Source organism: Branchiostoma lanceolatum, chromosome 9 (assembly GCF_035083965.1).
Source record: "Branchiostoma lanceolatum isolate klBraLanc5 chromosome 9, klBraLanc5.hap2, whole genome shotgun sequence".
Classification (NCBI taxonomy): Eukaryota; Metazoa; Chordata; class Leptocardii; order Amphioxiformes; family Branchiostomatidae; genus Branchiostoma; species Branchiostoma lanceolatum.
Window position 1 is genome coordinate 17,236,539 of NC_089730.1, and position 27,061 is coordinate 17,263,599.

The 27,061-nt window shown below is 39.3% G+C and overlaps 1 protein-coding gene across 2 annotated transcripts in view; it reads left to right on the forward strand.

The window, feature by feature from the left end:
- The first annotated feature begins 7,014 nt into the window (after positions 1-7,014).
- LOC136441515 (leucine-rich repeat-containing protein 4C-like) overlaps positions 7,015-27,061 on the forward strand; it is a 36,617-nt gene continuing 16,570 nt past the window's right edge. The window contains exon 1 of one of the 2 annotated variants that reach the window (XM_066437847.1): positions 7,015-7,159. The gene's annotated coding sequence lies outside the window, so the exon portion shown is untranslated. Of the gene's footprint in view, positions 7,160-21,634; positions 21,909-27,061 lie in introns of those variants that run through there. The other variant, XM_066437848.1, reaches the window with a different exon arrangement.

Consider the following 27,061-nt stretch of genomic DNA (forward strand, 5'->3'; position numbering starts at 1 on the left):
CATACACACGTGTGCCCTTATGGTATTTGTATTCACATATTAACTTCACGAAAAAGAATTTTTTGTACAGACAGCAAGCTGTAATCCTGATAAGCGAATTCCTCAAATTCATTTCAAACACCCACTCTGTCGATAAAACCATATCAGGTAAACGAATGCAGTGAAGAACGTAGCGTGAAAATTCACATCCCTCCTGCCTCTCCAGGAATGAGACAGTCCGGCTACAAAGATAATCCATACAAATGTCGGCTGTCAATGTCTCCGTGAATTCACATGAAGAATTACTTGTTCATTCTGCCACAAATGTCTTGAAGCATTCGCTTTGGATCTGGTGACAGCGGCAATGTGTTCTGCTTCAAAGATTGATGTGATTGCCAGAGGTTCGTAGATCTACCGACACACACAGCCTCTCACATGTTAGCGACAGATGGCTAGGTAATTCATGCCTCTACCATCTATAGGTGTAGCCCCAGGGCTTAATGACACAGTTTACCGAGTAGCAAATTGATCTCCGTGCGTTTACCTAAGATATCCCTTATCTTGTACTGTCATCGGTTCATCATCATGCAGTTGTGCAAAGTTAGCAATATGGCCTTGACTAAGAACGGGAAGTTTAAACAATCACAATCATCCATGTCAACCTACTATAAAAGTTTGCTTATTTCTTCATCAGAAACGGACATTCACAAAACCAATCACATATGTCATACTTAATACTGCATGCAATGTCTTGATTTCCTGTATATATCTTGAATAGCAAGACAACTACGTAAAGTTCCAAAATGAAAATTGGGATAAGTTACTTTCAGTCTTTTGTGCTGTGTCATCAAATGTGATCAAAATGATTTGTTTGATATGAACGGAGACAATGGTGCTGTGATAATAGCACACTCTTAGACAAAATAAGAGCATTCAAAGCAAATGTGCTAATAATGAGCAAAAATTAGTCATACCGTTTTCCTAATGGAGACTATACAGAATCGACATGCATAATAATTATATACTGAATTCTTTGTCACATGATCGAAATGGACTCTGCACATGTGTAATTAGGAGCCCATTATACATGGTTTTACCTAATGAAAACATCTTGATACCCGAAAGCACAAAGACAAAAACACATAACCAGACTGTGATGTTGATTTTTTTATTCTCTGTTGATGGTTTACTGGACCAGAAAACAAGGATACCAGATATTGATTTTTCATATTATTTTACGTATTGTGTTCTGATTTGACAGTTTATTGATGTTTTATCATTACATCATTGATTCCGTTGATGTTTGATAAACATGAATTTATTCAAAAGACAGAATGTATCATATTTTTAGAATATTTTCAATATTCTGAAAATGCACCTGGTTATTTGCTTTTTGAAATGTACCGAATCAATACTTTGCATACGGAATTAAATATTACAGATATGATGACTTTCGTATAATGTTCATTTCAGATGTAAGAATTAGAAAACATACGTCTACCTAAAGTGTAAGGGGGTTTTGTTTTCTGTGTGTCTGTTTGTTTGCTTGTGTGTCTATACTTATCTATTGCAGTAGAGTGGTTAGTTCTAACATGGTAGGCACGTCAAGGACGCTGACAGGAAGCTTGGTCATATGTCCCGGGGTCAAGAAATGGTTATCTAATTCCATTCAATTCCCTGCTATATTAATGTCTGTTACCTTATGAGAGCAAATTGAGAAAATGCATTAGACAGAATCAGCGAGAAAAAACAATAGTTGATAGGATAGATTTAAAAAAAAAATATTTCAGGAAGTTTTGGGATCTTTGATTTCTTGTTATGTTGCTTCAGGCATTATCAGACCAATCCGTTTCGTATCAAAACTACTGCAAATTAGCTGCAATTCGGATTAGCGACAGACAGAATTGATGAAACCGCCCTGCTCATGACGAATATGTCTGCAAGATCTATAAAACTATTTTTGTACAATGGTTCATCATGATTAGACTAAACAGCGGTTCAATAGTTTGCTGTCACTATTTGACTTATCACCTCATTAGGATTTGAAAATTTGTAACTTTTAGAATTGAAATTGAAGATATGCATGCTATTCACTTTGAGCTAACTGAATGTTAAAGCTACTAAGATATATTCAACCTAATTCTGGCTGTTCAAACAAGACAGGCGATGAAATACATACAGGCCCGACTGTTATTCCTCTCTCATTTCGTTTCAGTCGTCATATCATATCTCATTGCCTATTCGCAACATTAAGTTCAACAGAAGCACATTGCACGTGCATAATATCCTTTAAAGTACAAATTTAGATTACGCTGAAATATTGCTTATATCGCAATGCTTTATATTCTCATAGTGTTCATGCTCGCAGAACATTGCCAGTCGAGGTATGGCATCTGTTCAAACCGTTTTAAAAGTAAGGAGGCTGTCATTTACCCAGGAGCAGGTGGCATGATGATACTTGGTGATATGGAACAGATGTGTGATAATGACTGTCTCTTTCCTGAAAACATTACCCTCGGCACTGTTAGAAAACCAGATGTCATTGACTGTTCGTTCTTAGAATATGCTTATTTTAATTTCGTCCCTTTTAATATTCTAGAAGACATGCGAATGAAAATGCGTTATCTAAGTGGAGCTCTAATAGAGCCCAAGTGGTCAGATATGACTGATAGGTTCCTGCTTTATAGACCAAAAATTAGAAAGAATAATACTTCAAATTTGGTATCCTTTTTTTCTGGGACACCCTGTTCAAAACAAAAATGACTTTCTTACGGTCATTAGCACGCCAAGTTCAAAATACTTGAAAGTGAATGTCACAAATTTGCTTTCCTAACTTTGTCAACTACATTTTCCTAAAACACCATCTTAAAAAGCCTGGTTAGCCAGAAATTGCCTATATTAGCTCTTTACCATAGTAAAAACCATAACAAAAATGACTTTCTGTATTTTTCTTGACGCTGGGATTCAATCAATGCCTCAAAGCTGTTTAATGAATCGCTGTAAATACATTCTGAGTGCTTTCCTAAATACCATTTTCATATTGTAGTAATGGTTATGTGTAATCAAAAAAAGAAATCTACTTTTTTATTGGAGCTCTTTAGGTAGAGTTATTCAACACATAATAAACATGATGGCATAAGAAAATTGTTCTGCACTTTAGATGCATCACCGGTCGGTGAGTTTTAACAAGCTAAGATTGCGTCCACCTTCACAATGTTATGAATGATAAACTTAGAGCCAGAGTAATATCAATTAGATAAAATCATAATTGGTCTTGCATATTGCTTATAGTTACTGGTTTATTCGTATACATACTGCCATCCAATCGTATAATTATAGCTGAAAAATATATATGTCAGACACCTACATGCTTTTTCGTGGGCCTTCCAAAAACTATTTAGAAAAAATATATATATGAGAACGTTAGCGTCGTGGCTATGAGGTCTCCATACATAAGCATACAAAGTCGATAGATTATTAAAAAAGCACGTTAGTATGTTTTGATATGCGTTTCCAATGTAGGCACAGCTGACGTTGGTATTTTCGATTTATCTATCAATATTTGAATTACAAACATAATCACATATTGAATTGCATTTACAAATTGGAGAATATTTAGAAAATGTGTGTGATATGGGAGTTGCAGGAAAATTTGAGACAAGATATGGTATCTTATCAACACAACCTTATTATCAACATTGATTGTTATTCAGAACTTTGTAATTGGTAAGGTTATCGATGATGACCTATAAGAAGGGAAAAACCGGCTGCTTAATCACCTACAACGAATGGTTTCAAAATACCTTTATATCCTTCGTTTGGCCCCTGGACTATCAGGGTCTACCTGGGGCACCGGTTAACGGCTATGACACATAAACCATATTTACGGACAATAAATCGCAAATATACGTAAACAACCGGAGAATCCAATCACGTATCATTGTCATGATAACACCAAAGTGTGTCGATTGCAACGAGGTCGCATTTCATGGGTTTGCGTATCTTTAATAGCTTACGTGTGCAATATTGCCACCTTGATGATAAAGATTATGAGGTCAACGTCCCTCACATGCTCTTGGACTACTGGCAACAGCAGTCAACTTCAATTGGGTTCAACGTTTCCTGGCAATCGAGGAAGTATATATGGATACCAAGTTGAGAAGGAAAGCACATCAAAATTTCCCCCGAGAAAGGAGAGAAGTGCCAAGAGAGATTTAGAAAGTTTATTACTCTCAATTTAGTTTGCTTCACGCATCAAGTTGAATCCAGCTACCCATCATCCAATTACCAGTTTGTGCTGGCAGTGTCTGGATGTGAAAATATCGTCCATAGTTCATGGATCATTTGGTTCAATAGCATTAGACTTAGTTTTAGGGTACGAGCTAGATGTGAAGCCCGACGTCTGAAGGATACTGTATGATATTGCATAGATATAAGTTGCGCTCCATGACACGTGGATCTAACAGTTTCATTTTTTAAAGAAATTCAGCATATTCCGTTTCTGATTTAGATTTTTCTTAAACCAAAATAGATTTAGACCATTAACGAAACCAGACGGACCGCTAGGAATGGACTCAACTCATATACAAGAAAACGTGTAAATATCATATATTTATATACTTGAGTTAGGAATTAGCTATGGGGTACATGGTTGCGAGCTAGAGTGGCTTTATCCCATATTGTCAGTGCGTAGAAATCATAGTGAATCATCTTTTTAATGGAGGGGGAGTGAAAAAATGTATGCATTATTCTCTGTTGTGCAATTGTAACAATTGAAGCGAATTAAAACGTTCCGTTGTTCTACATGTTCCTGCAACCCCAATTGGATCATACTGAGAGTGACTATGTTTGTTGTTCATATTTCCTTAGTGCCACAAAGAAAGTAAATAGTTATAGTGTTACATGCGAAGATGGTGCTAATATGTTTCAAAATGGAAATCAACAAAGGTGTCTTAAAAAAGGTAGAGAATCTTTCCAGTTAATGATGTCTTTTCGATTCTTAACTTAAGTTGTAATTAATGAAAAGTACTTGTATGGATATAGAATATAGACGCATTAAATATTGACTTCTACAAAAATGCCAAGTATGAAACATTTTAATTACAGTGTACTTTTGCCATAGTCAATATTCTTATTATGTAAAGTGATCGTAGCACAGTGGTGGGATCTTTGAATGCAAGATCATAATGTGTACTTAGTCATTTCCAGGTAAGACACTGACGCGTTACAGAACCGGAGTACACTTTGCTTAAACATCGATCGAATATAATGTTCGTAAATATTTATAATCGTAATTCGAAGTTAAATTAATCATAGGATTATGGGCAGCCATCGATCGGACCACCCGTTTGCGGTGTGTACTCGCCAGCGAACCGGCTGTAGCGACAGTTCGCCTCGTGTGTGATGAGGGTCGGTGGAATCGCCGGCATCAATCACCGACTGATAAATGGTTCTTGTTAGCAGACGCCATTGTCAAGTTAGCAACGTCCTCAGAACCACGTTCTGCATCTCCAGTATACGTTAAAGTTGTCAAATTATACGGAAAATCCTTGAAACCATGCTCTAGCATAAATTACATTTGAATATCCATGTTTCTCAACCTGGGTAAAGGCAATAATGAAACGGTCTTACTGAGACCTTTCCCGCAGTTTGAGGAGGGAATTCATCACCATAACAACAGAAACGTAAAGCAAACGCCCACCTCAGCACCACTCGTCAGCATCTTGTAAAGTAATCTTTATTCAGTACTGTTGCTAAGCTGAGGTCCTGGCAACAGCAAAAAAAAAAATATAAAAAACAACAACTCTAGACTGTCTACGCGATAGAAACAATGGCAGGTACATATTGGCATAATACTCGTTAAACTTTTTTTTAAACATTAAAAAGATACTGGGTTTCAAGGTAACATTGTTAAAACCATACAGAATGACCAAGATAATTGTAGCAAAGTTTCATAGTCAATACACTACTCAAGTTCGAAACAAACAACGCAGCACAAAAGTGGTATTATAAACAAGTAAGGTACTGGAATCTAAAGCAGGTTGCAATAATTTTCATTCTTTCCACCAGGGATATCTAACATTGATGTCGAAATCTGTTTGTTCGCTTGCATTTCGCTACAGTGCAGTCTACAGTACAGTACAGTCCATCCCATTTGTCAATGACTGCATCCACCAAGTAGAAACATAATTACGTTTCCTGGCGAAACACCAAGAGACAATTGGCAGATACCATAATTCATTGTCTGACTTCTAAATCAATAGATTAATAACATTGACCTATAGTTTCAGTGGGGACATCATAGATGTGATAGCCACAGCTATGTGATTATATTACAATATATGTACGTGTACCCTACACAATATGAAGCAATATCGATCGACTGAAGTTGTGCATGCGTGTTAAGCGAGCGGTTGGTTTGAAGTTACCCCTAAGTCCGTACTAATATGTCAAGTGTGGATTGGCGTGATTTATAAATGTTTAATAAGTCAAGGATAACTGCGTACCTCGAGTCCTCTAATTACAAGGCTAGAGTTGGAAACACAAAAATCAATTTATGTTCGCCCTGTCCTTGTTTCTCCTAACACTTGGGGGTAAATTTGTAACTACCCGTCCAAGTGGTTAGCCGTGAATCTATTGATTAGTCGACTTTTCAGATAAATTGCCTCTCGCTATTTCGTTTTAACTGTCATTTAGTACATCTGTACCATTTACGGCGGTCCACGGATCGTAAAAAGAAAGGGCGTAATTGTCGTGTTCCGGCGCAAGATGAAACGATGCATCTGTCCGAGGTACTGAAATAACTGCGACTCTGCACTTTGCAGCCTTTGATCAATACCATAAAGTCGGCCTCGTCTCGGGTTTCATGTCATGTATTTTCCCTCGAAATAAGCAGATTGCGATGCGCCTCTAAACCAATGCACCATCTTCAATACTGAATGATAACGTAATGGTTAGAATATTTTACCCCGCAACCGAGAACCGATAAATATATTTCATTAGGCCACGGTATAATCTTGCCGAGGCAACGGCACATACCGATGCACCCTGTCTCTGTGAGGGTTTGATTTTCAATTAGAACTGTAGCACCTCGGCAAATTATCAGCACGGCCTGTTCTTTTACTGCATCTTCTCTCGTTCTAGATCTACAGGATCATCCTTTTCATCATCCCTTGCCACGGTGAGTTTCCCATCTCTATTCAGCTTCATTGCTAAAATCCGGACAACCGGTACGGTTTTATGGTCATGGGAATGACACAGACATAAACCAAATGTAGAAACGCTATCAGCGAAAGCCTGGGGATCCTTTTTACGGATTAAAACGATGGGTGTAGCTTTAGACGAAGGTTATATGTGTATAGATGTATATTTATATAGTGAATATCGACTATTACGTATCATAGGGTTTCTGGTTTTGGCCACCGCTGCTGAAGCGTAATGTGTGGTCGGTAAATTACAGCTTTAGAGTTCGACTGCATTTGGCATAGCGTAGAATTTAGAGACTGGTAAGAGGACACAATCTACAGAGCACATACAGATTTCGTTTAAGTGTCCTTTTTGATCGGCAGAACATGGAGGTTTTCACTTATTGTCTTATTGTCGTGCTGTTCAGAACTATAATAAGACATTTACGAAGTGGAATGTAGCAACGGTGAACACCGCCGTTTAGCACTTTCCATTCCTTATCGGCTTCAAACAAAACAGAATCTTTCATCTCAAAGCCCCTGCCAGAAATCCAATCTCAAGGTATTCCTAAAAGCGTTTGGATGCAAATTTTACGTATGATTAACGTTTTCTTTTTATAGTATTTCCCGTAGAGCAGACATCTTCAGGTTAGTGACTGGTTCGAAATGAGGTTTCGCATTTGCAATGTCTTGTGTGCTTTTCTTCTGAACAGAAGATATTCAGCTCTTTTCGTCTGGCCGGAACACATTATGACAGCCCTGTCCTTTTGAGTTACTGTACCCAAGTACTGGTGTCACGGATTCCGTCCAACTTTACGTAATGATTCTCCGTGTGTCCAAAGGGAATAGCGTAATGGGTACATTGTAGAGTTTATCTACATCCATTATTACGTTAAGCTGACTTTGGTGGCTTTTAACTCGACATCCAGCATTAGGAATGTTCTGCGGGGTTTCTTTCCCTTTGCCGGATCAACATTTTCAGGCCGTCTGGCCTCTATGAGGACGGGAACTCCTACGTGAAAGATATACAGGATTTGTAGGTGGGTGGTGTGAGTTGCAGATACTGATGTGACCTTATGGTGGTCTCTATATTTACACATTAGGGGGATAAGTGATACAGCAATGGCCAGTCAACCATCACTAAAGGTTACCTCGTAGAGTGCTTAGGGAACTACTCAAGATATGCACTTACGAGGTGGCTGTTTGCATTTTGATGCTGAATCAGTCATTAGACCTGTACTTAGATCTGAGAGACAGAGAGAGGGGGGGGAGAGAAAGGGTGTTTATGGATATATTTGAATATCTGAGCGATTTTAATACATTGTACTTTCACCTTGTCTAGAATAATCGTCAAATCAGATATGGTGTCTGTAGGATTTGTAAGGTACTTTTGACATTCTAGTAACATACAACATTTTACCCTTTTGAAAATATAAATATACATATAAATGTTAAAAATAGCCACACATGTATGCAATGAGTTAATCTTATGGAAGTACCAGTGTGTGGCCAGATATTTTTTTTATGATTAGAAACTAAAAACAACATCACCACATTACTAACTTTTTAGACGAACCGTCATTAGGGTGCAGTGAGGTGTAACACTGAGAAGATATTTGGAAAGGCCCATTTAGTTTTCAAGGTCTGGTAAATGACGTCCATTGCCCCATAAGCTTCCAGTTCGTACGTCAAAGCGTAGGCAAAACGACCAGGCAATCTTTATCATGTCTAGAATATGATGAAACGTAATGACACAAATTTAGTGCGTCACGGATATCATTTAAGGCGGTGAATTCTATCTATATTGCAGTCAGAAAACGAAATTTTGATGTGTCAGATTTCCCACGAAACGAACTGATTTCAATCACCTACCGAATGTGCTTACGTAGCATTGTATTTATAGTCGCTAGTTTGGCGTCTGTCATGTATTTGATTGATGCTTTACCAAGTATAAGCCAGCGACCAAAATCTACGTTTTGTGCATTCTAGAAATGCAATCACATATAATAGCTACTGCGAAATGTAAAAGGGAACCAGAGGCTATTCAACATATATATCTTATATTATACGTACATTTCAAGCTGGCAACATTTCGTCTGTAAAAGTAGTCATTTCATTTAATACGATCTTGTCCACGGTGTTGAAAATTGTGTTATGAGTGGCTGTGCCGGTCAAACCTTCCTCTTTTCAAAATGATTCATTCTGTGAAATACATCAGGCAATAATTGTGAAAGGAATGTATGGAACTCGCGAGTCCCTTTCAATGATATGCAATCTAAGAGGATGTTTCGCTCAGGGCCAGCATTTCTGTGATTTAGTACGGCTGTATAGAAGGGGAGAAGCTATCTATCACTTGGTAAAACTGCATCCTCAGAAAGGAGAGATTACTAGGAAAGATTCCGGTTTGAGAGCTTGTGCAGTCTACCACGGTGTGCGTTCAAGTGCAGGAGATATAATAACCGTTTATTACCTTGCATGGTTGGTCGTGATATGAAGGCAGGTTTAAAACCTATATCATAAGTATATATCTTTACAAAAAATATTCGATATCTAATAATGTTAAGAAACCTAAATACGCACGGCTTTACCATCTTACCCTAATGGCCATTGTATATGGAACAGACGGACTACATGTATGCGGTTATGATAGAATGTGTCGAAAGGAGAGGGCATATTTTTGCATTTGAAAGAAAGCCGATTTTGTATCCAAAGCCCAGGAGGACAATCGGCACCCGCTTATGGCTAACAAGATATTAGAATCGCACATTCTGTTGCAATAACGCATTCATTCAAATTAAAGGCAAACACTATCTCTGCCGTGTGCTACCTTGAAGATACCCGATAATTCGCCAAGGGAATTCTACCATACAGTAAGGATAGGTGTAAGGGAAGGCGATTGCAAGCTCATCGCGCTGGTGTCGATAACGTCACGGCCGGAGGGATCACTTTCCACCCTCTCCATTATCCACAATTGCTACCTATCTGTGGATCACGGGAGGCTAGTGACAACATACATCCTCTCGTCTCCGACCCAGGCCACGGTATTTATGGGAGTCTGCGGCAGGAGGAGCGATTGGAGAAGGTCTGTGCTGGGACTGATGTCGTTACATGTAAACGGTACCCTTTAATATTTAGACGTAATTTGGTTTTGTTTGGAATTGCGATGGAGATTTTACGAATCAGTTTGTCTCATATAAGACAATGTAATATAAGACAATGTATTCCGGGTGTCCCCTTAGCACCTCTATCAAGTCCAACCGTGTCACGGCCCAATGAAATAGCCCGGTTCAAATCGGCCCTACCACTAGAAGGGTCAAAGACATGTATATTCAATGAGTTAGAAACCGTTGGCTAAACGTGAACAGATTTTCTTTCGCGATTAATCATGAACAGAGTGCGCCTTTCTTATCATGAAACCTATGTTTTTGGTGCGGATTTTTATTTAGGTTGGTGTGTGTCAGCAGTCGGAAGCGAGAAGATAACCGCAAATGACATACTTGACGAAGGCAGGGAATACAGGTCAAAGGTGGTAGAACTAGTCGTTTGACAGTCCAGGTCATGGCGTCAGTATTTAGATTCAGTAAATATTAAAAATGAATTCTTGTATTTGACTATATAGAACGCTAATCAGTGTTAAATTGCTTTATTCTTAAAAAATATTTGCCTGTCAGTCTTCTGAATATGTGCCCCCTTGCTCTTCAACCGCAATCTGCATGCTAAATCATGCCAATTCGCGACTGGGATAAAACCAATGTCTGCAATGATCACAAATAGAACAGACATGTCACTGGGCTTCATGTTTGTAAAGACACTGCATCTATATATGAAGTAGTCTCCATTATTTTGATCTGAAGTTTGTTGGGTCAAAGGGCATGGCGTATATTTGAATATTAAAATAGATGTCAAGTTTTAAATGACCCCTTCTTTAGGAATGATGGTATCGCATTGGCTATGAAGAATGTAGTCTTCACCAATCATAACCGTAGCCTTAGTCAAATTATAATAGTGAAAATAACGAAGAGATAAGTATCCTGTAGCTGCTTTTTAAGCACATTTCGTAAAGATAACATCAGCGGTATGAAATCTTACTTACACGACAATGCATCCGTTTAGTTAGTGATCATGCCGCACATTTCTATAACGTTTTCCATTTTTTTTATGTTAGAGGCAACATCAAGAGTAAGATTAATTCCATTTTGAAATAATTCTTAGTACTGTCACACACACAAAAAGCACAAAGCAAGGAGCATGCGTTTCCGTCTGAACTCCGCAGCAGCTAGTAATTCAACACATCCTAACACACACACGCACACACTAGAGCCACACACCCATTAAATTGCTCGCAATTTGTTCGCCGTTCTTGTACTTGGGGTGACATTCAACACCAGGAGAAAATTTGCGGCTTGGAATTGACTTCCCGCTGCACAACCCGGCATTTTGAAACATGGACCACCTCTTTCAGCGCGGGCTGAACATTGATCACAGGAGGGTTGATATGGTTAGGATCTTCCACAACCACGGTAAGTAAGGCAAATAGTAGCCAGTTTGCGGAGATTCAGTTTCTTTTTAGGTAATGTCTGTTGACTACATGTCTTAGACGTCAGACAGGGAGAGAATGACAAGGTTACGGATGAGTTACTGATGAGGGTAGGCTTCATTTTCCCCGCTCAAGGTTCTGCCAGTTCGCTGGTTGCTGCAGCAGACTCAGGTTGATGAATCCGGTGGCTATTCTCTCAGAGCACGTCTCTTGCTCCAGAGGTGACCCCCGGGGGATTGCAGGATGGAAACTGCCTTGCCAGTCGGCTGACCAATTATTGGCTTTCTGTGGCAGCGTCTTGCTTAGGGATAACGCCCATGTTTTACGCATGGGTCGATCCGGTGGAATATGTCACAAGATTCTGAGTAGATTGTACGCATCTTTCAACGTCCTCAAGGGGAAGTCTTTTCTCTACTCCCATCTGCAAGGTATGTGGGTTATTCGTTCCATGTGTATGATTCAGTAGAATTTGTTTGCAGAGTGAGCATTGCATCAGCTCTTAAAGTACGCTCGTAAACTCACAATCTCGGTTTGAAATCAACGTCAAACGTTTGACGTTTTTGTAAATGGAATTGGAGAAATATGAAAACATTTTTTTTAGAATTCTCAAGAAGTAAATGGATTCTAAATCGTCTATGTTTTCGCCAACCATCCAAACCATGACTTGAACATATTGATTTAATATCGGCCCCCGGATTAGTTACATTGTAGATTCACCTGGACGAGTCAGATAAGAGCGGAACAAGCTCCCATCCTAATTATTTCAGTCCTGAAGTGTTTTTAAAACTTCAGCGCTGAAATAATTGGGGAGGGAGTTTGTTACACTCAAGCCTTTGGATCAATTTTTAAGAGAATGAGATCATATGTGACATTTTGATTGATATTCTATGTCTTGCTATCTTATTGATCGGTTTGAAAAATTTATGCTGTCTGGATATTTTGTGATGTGTACTTATGCTCTTGATATGTTGTTTTCAACCTAAATAGTTCTGTAACACAATTTAATCTGTGACCGGGAAGTCTTCAGCTGATTGTTAGAATCGATTGGTGACTCCCCTACTATTCTTACTCTACCACTTATGTAGAATCCTGGAAAAGACAGTATCAATGGCTAAACAGGAACGTTGTCTTTCCACGCCGCTCACACACAACAAAAGGTACCCTGCGAAATTGCTTGCCATGCGGCGAGCACTGATTTGCCTTTCAAATAAAACTGCTTTGTAATTTGGCTAAAAACACTTTGTGTACCCCCTCTTTATTGTAACGCCGACCTTTATGCGTTGCTTCTGACTTAGTACTGACACATAAAGATTGACCATCTAAAGATAAGTCATCAAGCAGATACAGCGTGTGCATTAGTGCATTAAATATAATCGCACAGTTGATTTCCTGATCAAAACACCAAACATGCGTCTTTAGATTACAACTTTAAAAATATTATTTTTATTACTTGTTATTGGCGCCATCATTGCTTTTAAATTCTTTGTATCATATCTTTTTGCAAACTATTATATGAATGCTGATCATGATTGCAAGGGAATTGCAAGGGCTGGACTAAGAGACCCTCAGAAATATAGACACTGAGTCGTTATTAGCACGTACTGTTGCACAATAAGTGAGCCTTTATATCTATGAAATAACCATGATCCGGTCCGGAGCGTATATTACAAACATAGTGGTTTGGGGTTACTGAGGTGCGAATCCGATAAGCCTGATATATTCTATGTCGGTGACCTCAGGAACATTCATCCATGCAAACGCCGAAAAAGGGCAAACGGAATATACAGAAAGCAGGAGTAATTTGACATCAGGATGACTCGTGAATGACTCTAACAATAACTTTTGTTTTATTGTTTTTAATGGAGTGAAATGATGCAGTTCAGGCCTCAACTGGGTGATAGCTATGTCATCATATATACCATAGAGCTTTGATTGATGTTATGTAATTTGGAGAATTGACAGGCTAATTAAGGGTCGTCATGATTTATAGGAATATACTCATCCAACGTGTTACTGTGTTTGCATTTGTATTTATGCGGTAGTGTGGGTGTGTGCGTGCCCGTGTGTGTTGCTTTGTATGTGTGTGAAATGCTTCCCAAGTCTGCAGTGTAGCACATATTTGAAAGGTCTGATGGTATGTACCATTTAATAAGGCCCACTTTTTTTAAAACATAGATGAGCAAGAATGAAAGTCCTACTATCGTCAGCTGCAGCACTTTTGTTATGCAGTTACTGCTGATCAATAACGAAACCACTGAAGTTCCATCTCTAGTGACCATTTTCCATTTGTATTGAACTAGGCCCTAAGTTCAGTGAGTTTTCATTCTTTTTCACTAGCCTCAAGATAATGAGGAGTCTACTTTAATTTGGTTTTTATACCTAAGATGCTGAAACCTAACAATACCCCAATCTGATTTAACAGTTTTCCACTGAGGATCACTGAGTTACATTATATGAAAGCCTTTATCATCTAGTAAATTGACTTCTTATACTTATTCCCCATTTCTTATTTGTACTTTTTAGTCGGCGATACGAAAGTCCATGTACGCTTTGTAGCATGAATATAGCTTCTTTCTTTCAAAGTCTTTCATATATCCTGTTTCTGGATTCTGATGTATTCAAAGTCGCGTTCTGCGCGAAGGAACAAATGCAGCCGAGTGTACAGTCGATAAGTCACCGTGGAGGAATGGGGTCCCCTGGCGTTCCTGTAAAATCGTTTTCTACTTGTCAAGGGTCTGCTGGGTTCGTACCGACTCGGTTTGCACCCAAATCGACGTCGTTAGTTCTGGTGGTGGCAGGGGAAGGTTGATTGCGGCAAACTCCCTGGGGGAGTCACGGGGACATTTGGCTTCTTCAGACTAAACAGCTATTATGGAACTTGAGGAATACTACGAATTTTGAATTTTATATACTTAATGTTCTTATTTTACTTGCGCCTTACATCCACTTTTAACTAGAGACTATGACTACTACGGGACAGATGGGTGACTAATTATATCTGACAGATCGCTCGACGAATCTCATAGATAAAGAACAATTTAGAACAAAGTTTTGTGTTTTCTGTCACTTTAAAAATCATAGTTTTAAATAACTCTTCAAATATGAAAACTAAGGGTTGCACATACAATATTCGTCGCTGAATTGGTCGCAAAGCGATTGCCGTCTGGTAGGATGGGCGTCAAACAACAAAACTTGTACGTAGCAATTTTCATCCTCCACGTTTCGTCTGTCTTTACCGTAAGAGGCTTTAGGGCTCCATCTTCCCACAGACTACACGTCAATTTCGTTCCTCTAAGCAGCCAAAGGCTATAACGTTACCTACATCCGATAACATAACTTTACGCTATAATTTTCCTACGTCTGCGTTTCTTCTGATCTTCCCAAATTTCCTGACATTTAAAAGACATATGGGAAGTTTTAATCTTAACACTATTAGCGATCTATGCAAAGGCCCGGTCAACTTCGTCGTGCGATCTTTGTTCGATAGCAAACTGATGTCAACTTTAGAAATGTCATGAATGCGTCCTAAAAAGTTCAGCTGTCGTGTTACCGTAAGGACTGTCTTGTCATTTGTTTTTGTCACAGACTGCCTTAAAATGCTCCGGCAGCATAACTGAACGACGCTTAATGTGACCGCGCCCTAACATTGGAAATGGTAGACACGTGTACCACCGTCAACTATTAAGTGCAAATCTTTTTCCTTGACTCGGATTTTCAGACGGAACCAATTTATGAATCAAAAGGTATTAATTGTACCACATATCTACATGTGCCATCTGATGGTCTTTTTTTCTTATTGCTCCGCCTAAAAGGAAGTAAAGTATTGCAGTCATCCTCAATTGAGGTGAAGCATATTGCTTTTCAAGTAGCCTGTAGTAGTGCAATGCAGCTTCGCTACGGCTTGCGTTTTAGCCAAGCACAGCGGCACACTCCTACTCTTTTCGATAAGTGTATTGGGTTCTGATGTTTAGAGGCCACCGGGTTTATGTCACCGCTCGAAATGACGAATGCAATACCTTGCAACATGTCCGAACTGAGTGTCCGATCCAAAGATTCGAACTCCTACCCGCGGATCCACGGGATTTGATCCAAATGGCGCGGTCGCTTGCGCCTATATGTCTATTTCTACATCATCAGGGCATTCTCTGACGTCAAAAGTTAGCAGACCCTGTACATTGTCTTAGTTTTACAATAAAACATCCCCGCTCAGTTCGCTCTACTATAAACAACACACTGGGGGCTACGGTCCGGAAATGGTGCGTTCAAAATTCATTACGTCCCTAATATCTTATTGATTCTATATCTAAATGATTAAATCTAATTTTAATACGTAATGGCGTCCGAGGAAAATATTGGCCCCGCACTGAACGCATAGTTGTGTAAATCTTTGAAATGAACGGCTGTTTGTGACAGTGCCAATTTTCTATCTTCACCTGTAATTGAACCTGCCCACAAAGCTTTATTATATACTGTGGTATCTTAGCACTTGCAGGAGCATCAAACGTGGCTGTAGATTATTACATTTAAAGGTCGGGTCTAAGGTCCGTCATCTTTTAATTACTAGCTGTCTGGCCAGGTGATTTAGTGTCCACAGATAGCCCATCACTCAGGTAAAAACCACCCCAAGTCATAATCACTAGCGTTTAGACTGCGACTAAATGCTTTTAGTTCAAAGTTTCAAAAAACATCATCGTTCTAAACTTGACAAAATTAGGAGAAAATTAACGGTCCCTCTATTTCAGCGGCAAATATTTTACACTAAACGCTCCAAATACAGTAACTGTAATTTTCTTTTCTTCTATGACAACACACCTTGTGGCCTCTTCCAAGTGTGAGGAAGAACCCAAGCGCTTTCTCTCACTGATAAGCTTTGATTGGAAAAACAGATTTCATGCCAAACAAAGCTCTTCCAACGTGTCTTTAAAGCCATGTTCTTAGTGAACCTAGTCAAGCAGATCCATGCAATATTCCACGGTTTGTTGGCCTGTGGCGTTCTGATCCCAACATGGTCTGTCTAATCAACAGGCCAAGGTTTCTGCCCACGCTGGCCCGCGCCCAAGCCTGTTTCTTAGAAGAAATAGTATCCTTACAGTTGGTAAGGAGCTTTTGAATTGATCGTTGGTTATCTCAAGTTAAAAAAAAATGAAAATATGACTACAAAAATTGAAGGACGCAGGGGACCTAAAACGAAGAGTATGTGACGAATCTGGTCACTGCTACCTTGTCAAGCCATAGATACCCGTCAACATCACTTTCTTAAATCATAAAACACAACTGCACTGCAGTCGTGCCCCGCAGCATGAAGCGCGCTCGTGGGGATACATAATCAGTTTGAAAAAAAGTGGATTATATGGTCCGTTCGTTTTGACTTTGGCAGTGTCACGCATGGTCGTTAGATGCTCTATCCGGAAAGAAGTGGAATTTCCCAAACCTCCAGGCGAGTTTCTGGCTTCAGCGATAACATTGACTATTTCCAACATGGAAGAATCCCACTCCATCCATATCCTCGACATGCGTAGATAAACCTCCCTACCCTCCTTGTCAGGGTATGTACCACCTTTGCGTTGCCAATGTCACATCGCATAGATGAGGCGAGATACCGTAGGATTGCCGGTGATAGCATCTCATAACTCTTCCCAACGGACTCAACTGAGGACGGAGATGAAAATCGATCAGCGAATTGTCGCACACACTGAGACAGTCATTGAAAACTTTTATTAGAATCGCAGGAATGATTCACCGGTGTTCCTTTGGGTCCATCATGGTATCGACAAACGAGTGACTGATCTTTTTCGAGATGTTACCAAAGACTTGCGTGACTGCGGTCGCATGGGACGATTTGAGGACATCTATGCGAGTTTGAGGACATCAGTAGCATATGCCACTACGCGAAAAACCATATTTAAAAAGGCTTTTGGTGCAAACATAAATACAAAAATACCTAAGAGAAAATTCAATCAGATGGGCGGAATAAATATATGTATGAGTAAACTTTGATGGAACACTCCCCTGCTACTCAAAGCAGTGTGTATTCAGAGTAAGTAATTGAAATCGTGGATACACGAATGTTGAAAAAAGAATTGAACCTGTCATTTCCGAAAGATAGCACAGTCACATGCATCTTTCGATTCGTGAAAGCACGCAAACTTTTGATGCAGGCAGAGGTTGTCATTGAGAGGATTCCCATAGGAAGCTAATCCAAATAGTAAGTATTGAAGGCTTTCAACTTGTATGAATCAGTTCCTTAATGGATGTAGGGAGGGCATCGAGGTCTGAAAAATCGGAGATTACCTCTCCAATGTTACCAGTGTAGCGAAGATAAATGCGGAAAGAGGAGGGAGTAAAAGCTGCTTATCTCGTGGATGGCTTTGAAACCCCCCTTAAACCACTTCTTGAAGTTCATGATAAGGCTCAATACGTATGATTTATTGGATTGAAAGTACTGAAAGATGAAAGCAGAGATAGTATACGTATACCTGACAAGCATCAGTGAAGCTACGTGTACGTGTAATCGGAGCCTTTTCATGACAGAACTGCTGATATGTGTCCTTGGATGTATTTTTGCTAAACATGATTTACCTACAAAATCGCGCCAGTTGAAAACAATCCTGAAAATGAATTTGACTCTTAAAAGAAGGAAAAATCTTTTGCATCAGTTAAAGCTACTTTGCATTTCCATAACTACATATTCATTGCAGTGACGTTTGATTAAATCTGAGTTCAACTCGAATACTTTTGGGGCAACTTTGCAATAATAAAGTAAGTTAAAACGATTAATGACAATGTTTAACCTTCAATAGACACGATTTTAAAGTCTTTTTTCACAAAAATCAAAACGTCGTTTGTTTGGATTAAAGTTTTTAATGTATACGATCAAATTTTTCAAAAAAGGTTAGGCAGCTTCTGCATAGAGGTCTGCATGTATGTTCAAAAAGGAAAATTCAATAACTGACAAAAAGCACTAAAAGATCTTACTCCGAAATGATATTTGTCTAAACGTTATATTTATCTTTTTCGTCAGCCAAAACTATTTAATCAGAATTTAATTGCCCTCTTGTGGTTGGCAATCGCTGTGAATTCTGAAAGAGTCTCGTAGGAGACGACTTGTAGTTGATGTTCATCTCCTCCGATGTTTTCTTCTCACTACAGCCTGAGTTCAATTTCAAAAAGGCAGAAGTTAATTGCGATCGGCCCGATGTGTTGCCTCAGGTAAGAGGAAATATTAAAATTTGCCAACCGTGAAACTCAACAGTATCCGGGAGGGAATGAACCACAATTGCCTGGTTTGAACTTACCAATACTCAGAGGTACATATAGAATCCTTAAGCTTATACATCAGATAGTCAGCAATGGCAAATACATCAAGAGAACGCGATAACTGTAAGATAACCCACGGCTACACTTCCCGAGCTGATGGATGTACTTCTAAAGTACTTAATAAATCTTCAGTCAGTACTTTTTATCGACATAAAGAAGGATCCATGGTCACCTGAGGACCACGGTTCAATCAAGGCACTTATCTTCTAACATTTTTATCCGTTTTATCAGAGTCCGTACAGGGAGGACGCATATATCTTGAATTTAATTTAACGAAATCCACATTAATATCAGAAACTGGGTTGCTTCTTTAGTCGAAAGGAAAGATTAATGGTCACCTGAGGACCACGGTTCAATACAGGCACTTATCTTTCAACATTTTTATCCATTCTATCAGAATGGGTACAGGAAGAACGCATATCTTGAACATTCATTTAGCAAAATCCACATTAAAAGTAGCAACAATGTAGCTTCCTCAGTCGGAAGGAAAGATTCATGGTCAATCCCTTGTGTTTATTTGGAACATCTAGGAAAGACGCATGTATCTTGCATTCCGTTTGACGAAATCAACATTAAGACTGACAACTTGGTTGCTAACTCCGTCGAAAGTATCGAGTCAAAGTCCCCCGAGGACCATGGTTCAATCAAGTCACATGTCGTTGATAATTTTCCTAAATATGTAATAAGTCCATATAGGCAATTTAAATTCTTTCATAGGTATAGGTAAGGTAAGGCTAAGGTATATAGTATATATATAGGTAAGGCTCATATATTTTGCATTTCATCTAACACAAAAGACGAAAGCCCCATTGAGACTGACAACTACGTTGCTTCCGGAGTTAGCAAACTAACCATAGTTAACGAACTGAAGATGTATATTTTGGGAATAAGACCTGTTTAAATCATATCATACCCGTAGGATTAATGCGGAAAATCCTATTTAGATATCATACCCGTAGGAACAATGTTGGAAATCCTATTTTTATTGCATGTAATATCATTCTAATCCCAAAATACTGATACGTTTCTTTGTATGTATTATCTCGGACAGACATAATACTTCTTCCAGCATATGAATTGGATCTGTCAGTAGATGTGGCGATGGGGTATTACGCGCAATGGTAAAAGCTGTAAGTAATCCGTCATGTTGCATCCCACAGAGCTAAATTGCCCGTGTGTAAATGGACGGTTATTTGTTTCCCCATACCAATATAGTTTGATGCCATCTATTTTCTTTAGCTAGACTCTGACACATAATATAAACAGTAAATGGCGCCAAACTATAATTACCAACACTAGGACACTAACATGATGTAACAAGAAGCAGGCGGGCTTGTTTTAGATACCAGCCCTAATAAATAGCTGATTTCGGACCAGTAGCAGCTATACTTCAGCTTCCCAAGACCTTGTCAAATCTGCTGCTTCTTCAGGGTATGATTGACTTTTATCAAGTAATCACCAAGTTCCAGCGTTAGGTTTGACTTCATGTGATGCAGTTGCTGTTAATTATGTGCTGATATTTTAGAAAATGTTTTGTTGCAATCGGCTATCGTCAGGTGAGTAGGTAATCGTGTCCGAGGTTTTGTTTCCGGTGTTTCTTTTTGTGTGTTTGCTTGTGAGTTTGCATTAATGTGGATACGGAAGATTGTTTTAAACGTGAGAGAGGAATGGTGAATTGATAAGAAGTCGAGGTTGACTTTGTGGCAAACTAGTCTTCCCTAAGGCTGGTTTCCACATCAGGACACTAAAAGGAACTTTGGTCAACGACCCTATCAACTTTAAGGTACAAAAGTAGTTTCATTTCCTGATGTCCAAATTTCCCTGATTGTTTGAAGCTACATACATTTTCAATGTGTATATCTAATGAGAGCCAGTTTGAAAATGCATTTAATCAGCAAGGAATTCACATCGACACACGCGCACATAACAAATGAAAAAAATTCACGGATGTATAAGGTCTTCAAATTTTGAACCTATTCGATTCGTTTCATTGTTTTTCTTCATTCGTGAGAGGGAGGCTGAAATCGGCCAGGAGGCCGCATTTCATTAAGTTCATGAGGCCAGTGCTCCCGACAACTCGCAATGATATATGAGAGGTAGAAATACATTGGATCTGCCACCAGAGCTGACAGTGCAACCATATCAATTCCGTTCTGTTCGAGGTCTTATTGATTTTGGTCAATGTTTAACCGGCCCCAAGGACAAACAATCTACCTGTACAAGATTACTGAGCATTGATTAGAATACCTCTCTTAAAATTAATGCAAATTGGTGCATGTAGCTGATAGATTGATAGCAAGCATATAACGTATGAACCGATAATTCTCTCGTTAGCTTCTAATCTAAACTACGGTTTCATGCACCTTATAATCGGGAAGGCTGCTCCAACTAGGCTGGATGATAAATAAGTAATTACGCAGAATGATCCCTGAAATTCCTCTGCCAGAAATTTTGAATACTTGTATAATAGAAGATTAAATTAACAAATGCACATCAAGTTGCTACGCGCTATTGGTAAACGGGTCACCAAGAGGACAGTGACTTGGTTACGCATTGCGTTTCTGCACACGGAACCGTTGAATGGCAGGAAAGAGCTCGGAACTTCCAGAAACAAAAAGAGACAGGGCATTGTTTAGATCGATGAACGTAGGATGCAATTTGCATGTGTAAGGGAGGGTCGTCTTCATTCACATGTCTGTCGCGTTTGTACACTACATCGCATGCCCCTCTGGCCAGCGCTCCATGACTACAGAATGAAATTGCCTTGCGGACCATCCACGCCTGAATACACACTGGAACTGCTGGCTTGGATGGAAGAGGAAGATGCCGACGGCTTGGTGAGGAGGTTCTGTCACTGACCAGAGGTTACGAAGAGACTCCTACAGGTCAATGTGAGCGAGCATCTCATTCCTATTATTGCTCTCTGCCACTTTATCCCTAAGTCCCTCTTGAGAGGCCCTACAGTTTGGTGTCTCTTGTATTGTATCAATCTCCCTGGCCTATAAGTGACGGTGGCCACGGGTGGGTTTTCAAACATTATTTAGCTTTTGCGTGCAGACAAGGTCTCCGAGAAGTTATTCCGTACATGGCCCTTTGCATCGTTCTAGAGCTTTGCTGATTCTTTAGGATATACAGTCTGTAGTGATGGCAGAGCATCTAACGTCGTTAGGCTTGTGAATGCCGTTATTTCTGGAACTTTAATTGTATTTACATTCTTAATTTTCCTTCTGCGCTATTTATTTCCATATTCCTGCTCTCGGGTTCGGTGATTTAAAGTAGAAGAAGGCATTCATTTTATAGCTGAACTTGTGGGGTACAAGACAAACGATTCAGATTTTTGAGAGAGAAATAGTTCTATAAACTATGGGTCGTGGGTTTATGTTTTAGCGGAACCTTTTAGTCCACCGTATAGTAAAACGCCTCCCAGGTCTTTCACATTTACAGTTTGGAGATTCAACCCCCGTTAAACGTAAATGTCATTTGTGTACAGATGGTGAAGACCCTGTCTGTACGTAGGTAGGTGGTCGAATAGCACTGTTATAGCCATAGTCTAAAATGTATTGAGCGTTGGTGCTAAAGGTATACATTAGCTTTTGTTGAGGTAAATTCGTACATTCACATCAGGATATGCTGATGATCCACTGTGTTCTGCAGCTCAGGTAGTTGTGGAAAGAACCTCTGGCTGCATTCAGTCTTTCTTCTTTGGGATATACATCTGTATTTAGTTACACAGCGTTTCTCTGAACCTACATTTACCATCTGTTTGATCTTTATTTTAACGAGAACATTACATTAACAATTTACAGAAACATTTTAGCAGCCCGACGTGTTAAGTGCTATTTTCGTACACCATAACCGCATGTGTCACGTTACTTTCAATCGTTTTCTGTAACTTGATGGTCTTTAAAGCACCATTAGTTTAGCTGTAAATTTTCTACTTAGCTGCTTGACGAGGCAGATATGAAAAACAGATGGTTGAAGGTCAAGTCAGTAGCTGCAATGATGATGATATAAGGCAGGGGAGGGCTTGTGTTTTTGAATACACAAGATGCAACTTGCAGAAAGCTACGCAAGGCCGTGTATTGCACGGTAAGCAATTTTGAAGACCTTTCCAAGTGCAATCGACGACGGTGCGTTGCAACGTAATCCGAACTCAAGGGGCAGCGGTGTTTCTTAGGTCTATACTTTGGCTCATTCGAGCAAAAAACCAAAACCGAGTCAAAGCTTCGCCTTAGGATAGGCCGGTCTGATTGCAAGAGATAGAGAATGTACTGCATCTGCTACTCGACTGGCAAAATCCAACAATGTGTTTGAAAGCTACAATCAGAAAATTCATTTCCAGGTATTGCGTTTTATCGTGCCTGTGTCATCACAATGTAGATGCAGTAGCGATGTAACGTCACTTTTCAGCGGGGGACACGGTAGGATGCTTCTATAACGACCGACGTTACCTGCTCATTCAACGGTGACTGGCGTCGTGTACTGGTGCTTTGGTCTCTTCTGAAATTACATCCAGAGATTTCAATCTACTGAACGTGTCCTAAATCATCAGATCACTAAGATGCGACCAGCATGTCGGAAGGGGGAGGCGTAGAAGACAAGTTTATAAATGATGCCCATATCTGACATTTGCGCAAGTTTAATATAAACTTGTTATAGAGTGTTCTTCGCTTGCTTTTTATACTAACGTCTGTATATGGCGAATTTCTTGCAATCAAGAGCAATTTCAAAACTACTTACAAATGCTGTAGTCACGTTTCCCCACATTATCAGTGATGGCGTTTTGAAAAATCATCAGACGGTCCCAGCAATTAGACATAATTGCCTTGTATTAGGCTTAAATGAGTTACCGATTATATCCTAGACATTAACAATAAAATCCACTGTACTCTTGGCGCCACGTTTATGTTCAGTGTCGGCATGAGGTGACGCTAATACACCGCTTCGTGGACACGTTTCTCCTTTATTGGCAGTGCAGCTCTCGAAGTAGGGGTGTTTTTGCCGAGTATTTGAACATTCTTAATTAGCATATTGGACATATGAGTCATCAAAAAGGTGCCGTCAACTACATGTTGGTTACAGTTAAACGATCTACATGAAAAAAAAGCTTAAAGATGGTGTGTTTCTTTCAAAGCCTGGAATGTAAAACGAATTTGGTGACTACTTAAATGTTAAAGGTTATATACATTTGTACTGGGTTTTGCCAAATGTGAAACTGAGCGCCAATTACTGTTTAATACAAGTCATTTATACAATACATAAAAGAAATTGTGAAAGTATTACATATGAAAATACTTGATGACACAAATGGACATGTTATAAGCAAAGACTATTATTACGTCTGTATGTGTCTTAGAAACTTGTCACTAGACGCTTGTTGTTAAACATATTTGCAAAATATTGTGTGTATTTTAGAACATAATAATATACAATAATGTAGTGTCTCACGTTCTACATTCGTTAGACCACATAGATCATCCGTGCATTTTGCCCTTTTGGCATGAACAATATCAACAATATTATTATCATCACAAATCGTAAATGCACACTCACGGAAAATTCAAACATACCATGTAAAGGTGGTCAAGCTGAGATGTGTGTGATTTGTGTGTGCGTGTTTGTGTCTGACTCCCTCATAATGATTTGATAGTCATTGCTTCTGATTATCTAGTTGTAACGCAGCGACATGCCGTATTATAAATTGGAAAAAATAAAGTATGCAATGAACCTTTTTTTCTGACAGGTGCATTTCTTAGCTTAACATAGGGTTACTCGATAGGTTTGCTTTTTTTTGGAATATGAAAAAGAAAAGAAAACATGTATATAAGAAGCCTTTCTGATAGCCAAAAGTGGTAGGTATGGAAGTCTGAGGCAAATGTAACTGGCATTACCACGGCTTATCCCTGTCCATCCATGGCTTAATCCAGATGATACGTTCACTTGGTTATGTATCAGGAAGCTCAAGATAAGGATTTAGAAAACTTCATTTATATGCATTGATATACCCAGACCTAAGGCGACGTGTTAGATATATTTACCATGACATACTGATAAAAGAAGACGGCTGAAGATGTACGTTATACGTATGCTCCAAGGATATTGGATATGCATTAAAATTCCACGAGCACTATAATTGAAAATGATATGAAATCGACCCAGGGCCTCATGCACAGGTGGTACATGGGAATCGGTACTAGAATCTTGTTGGTTGACCTAGTTTTAAGAAGAAGATCCAATAAGTTGTGATCACTCGAAATGACACAGGCAGACAGCTTATAAACCTCTACTTCGTCATAAACCATTCTCTGACCTGAGTCACATTCTTATATTATACACTTAAAATGCTAATATGAATTCATGAGTAATTCCTTCAATATAAGAACAGAATCGTTGCTATCGGTAATTCAAACGCTTGAGTTAGTGGTAAACAAGATGTGGATAATTCCTTATTTTGATATATTTGAATTCATGGCACACAGGTTGCTTATCTAGAAATTCTTGTTTGTAAATGGCCGGGTTTTGATAATTGACCTCATCCGAACAGTCATGATTCCATTGTTGAGAAAATGTTGAATATTGAATCGATGTTCCTTTGTATGAATCCAACCCCCAGAAAGTTTTCCAGTCACTTTATAGAATTGGCCAATGAAACGTTCCAGAAAGGAAAAAAAAATCGTTCCAATCCGTCGATATCTAATAAACATAGTATTGAGATGTCTTGCAACACGCCTGAGTTAAAAGATAACTTAAAGGCCGTGACAATACGTAAGCGGAACCAATGCCTAAAAGGTTTGCCCCGCAACATACAAGCTATCAAACATGACATTTACAAATGTTTTCCTTGCCTAAAAGATCAAGATGCAATCTGCGTTTGGAAACGCTGAATTAGTTACAATTACCGAGAGATACTTGAACGAGATTAGTAACAGTCAGAGGGATTCCTGTCAATGTGTTACTCCAAAAAGGATAGTATAACCTATACCAAGAAAACAATTAGTTGCGAGTAGCTATAGAATCTTTGACAAAGTCTTTTTAGTAAACTTTGACATGGATTCACAATAGTAGCAGAAGTACCAAGGAAAGAATCTGTGATTCGAACGGTCTTTGTGTTGAATAGAGCTTCTAAACTGGCCATCATATAGAGATATGTTGAATGGAATTGTCCATGTATAAGCTTGTGTATTGCCCTTGTATGAGAAAACAACATTGGCAGAAGAATGTAGTTCCTTTGGGAGTTCTGATGCCTTACGGTGCCCCACGTTAATATACTCCAAGTGTTCCGCGGTCGAGTCGTTCACACATGTCAGCTCTTCGGAGATTCCCAACGTCTGGTGTAGGTTATGGTTGGCTGAGCTGCTGGACCCTAGAGATGCGGCAGCGATTTGCTAAGCAGTAGAGCAGGACGTCGTGTCCAAAATTTCTTTGGAGATCGGAGGTCATTGCCAAGCCAGGTAATCATGAAATGAACTTGCTGTCACCACGTAGCGTTACAAGAAGTAACTGAGTTACGCACGCCCCGGTATCGAAAAAATTTACCCGGCAACGTCGCCTCTTCGGCGTTATATCGTGGATGACTGCCTTGAGTCACGGGCGCTGCACACGATTTTGCTGGCATTGCATGGTACCGTGGGTTGTCAAATGGCGAAGACAGGGCCATCACTTATGGCCATGCCATTACTGGAAGTTTTAGCTGTGCACGATGACAAGAGTAAGGGGATTCCTCCCCGAACGCTATATCAATTTTGCGGGGAATATTCATTTTGTCATTTATCTTATGACCAGCCCAAACGTTTTGCAATTTTTCCATCATTAAGGTAGGATCATTTTCCATACAATTTATATGTTTGCTTTGTTTAAACTGAAAAAAGACTCCTTTTGTGGTTAAGTTAATGGGACAGTGAGATCTATGCTGCGTTCTAGTCAGTAGGCATTCTAATAATAATTAGCTTTTGGGACCTGCTAAAGTGTCACAAAGAACATAAAATATATATAAAAATACCAGACATTGATTTCAGATTACTATTTATTGTAAAATGCTAATAAA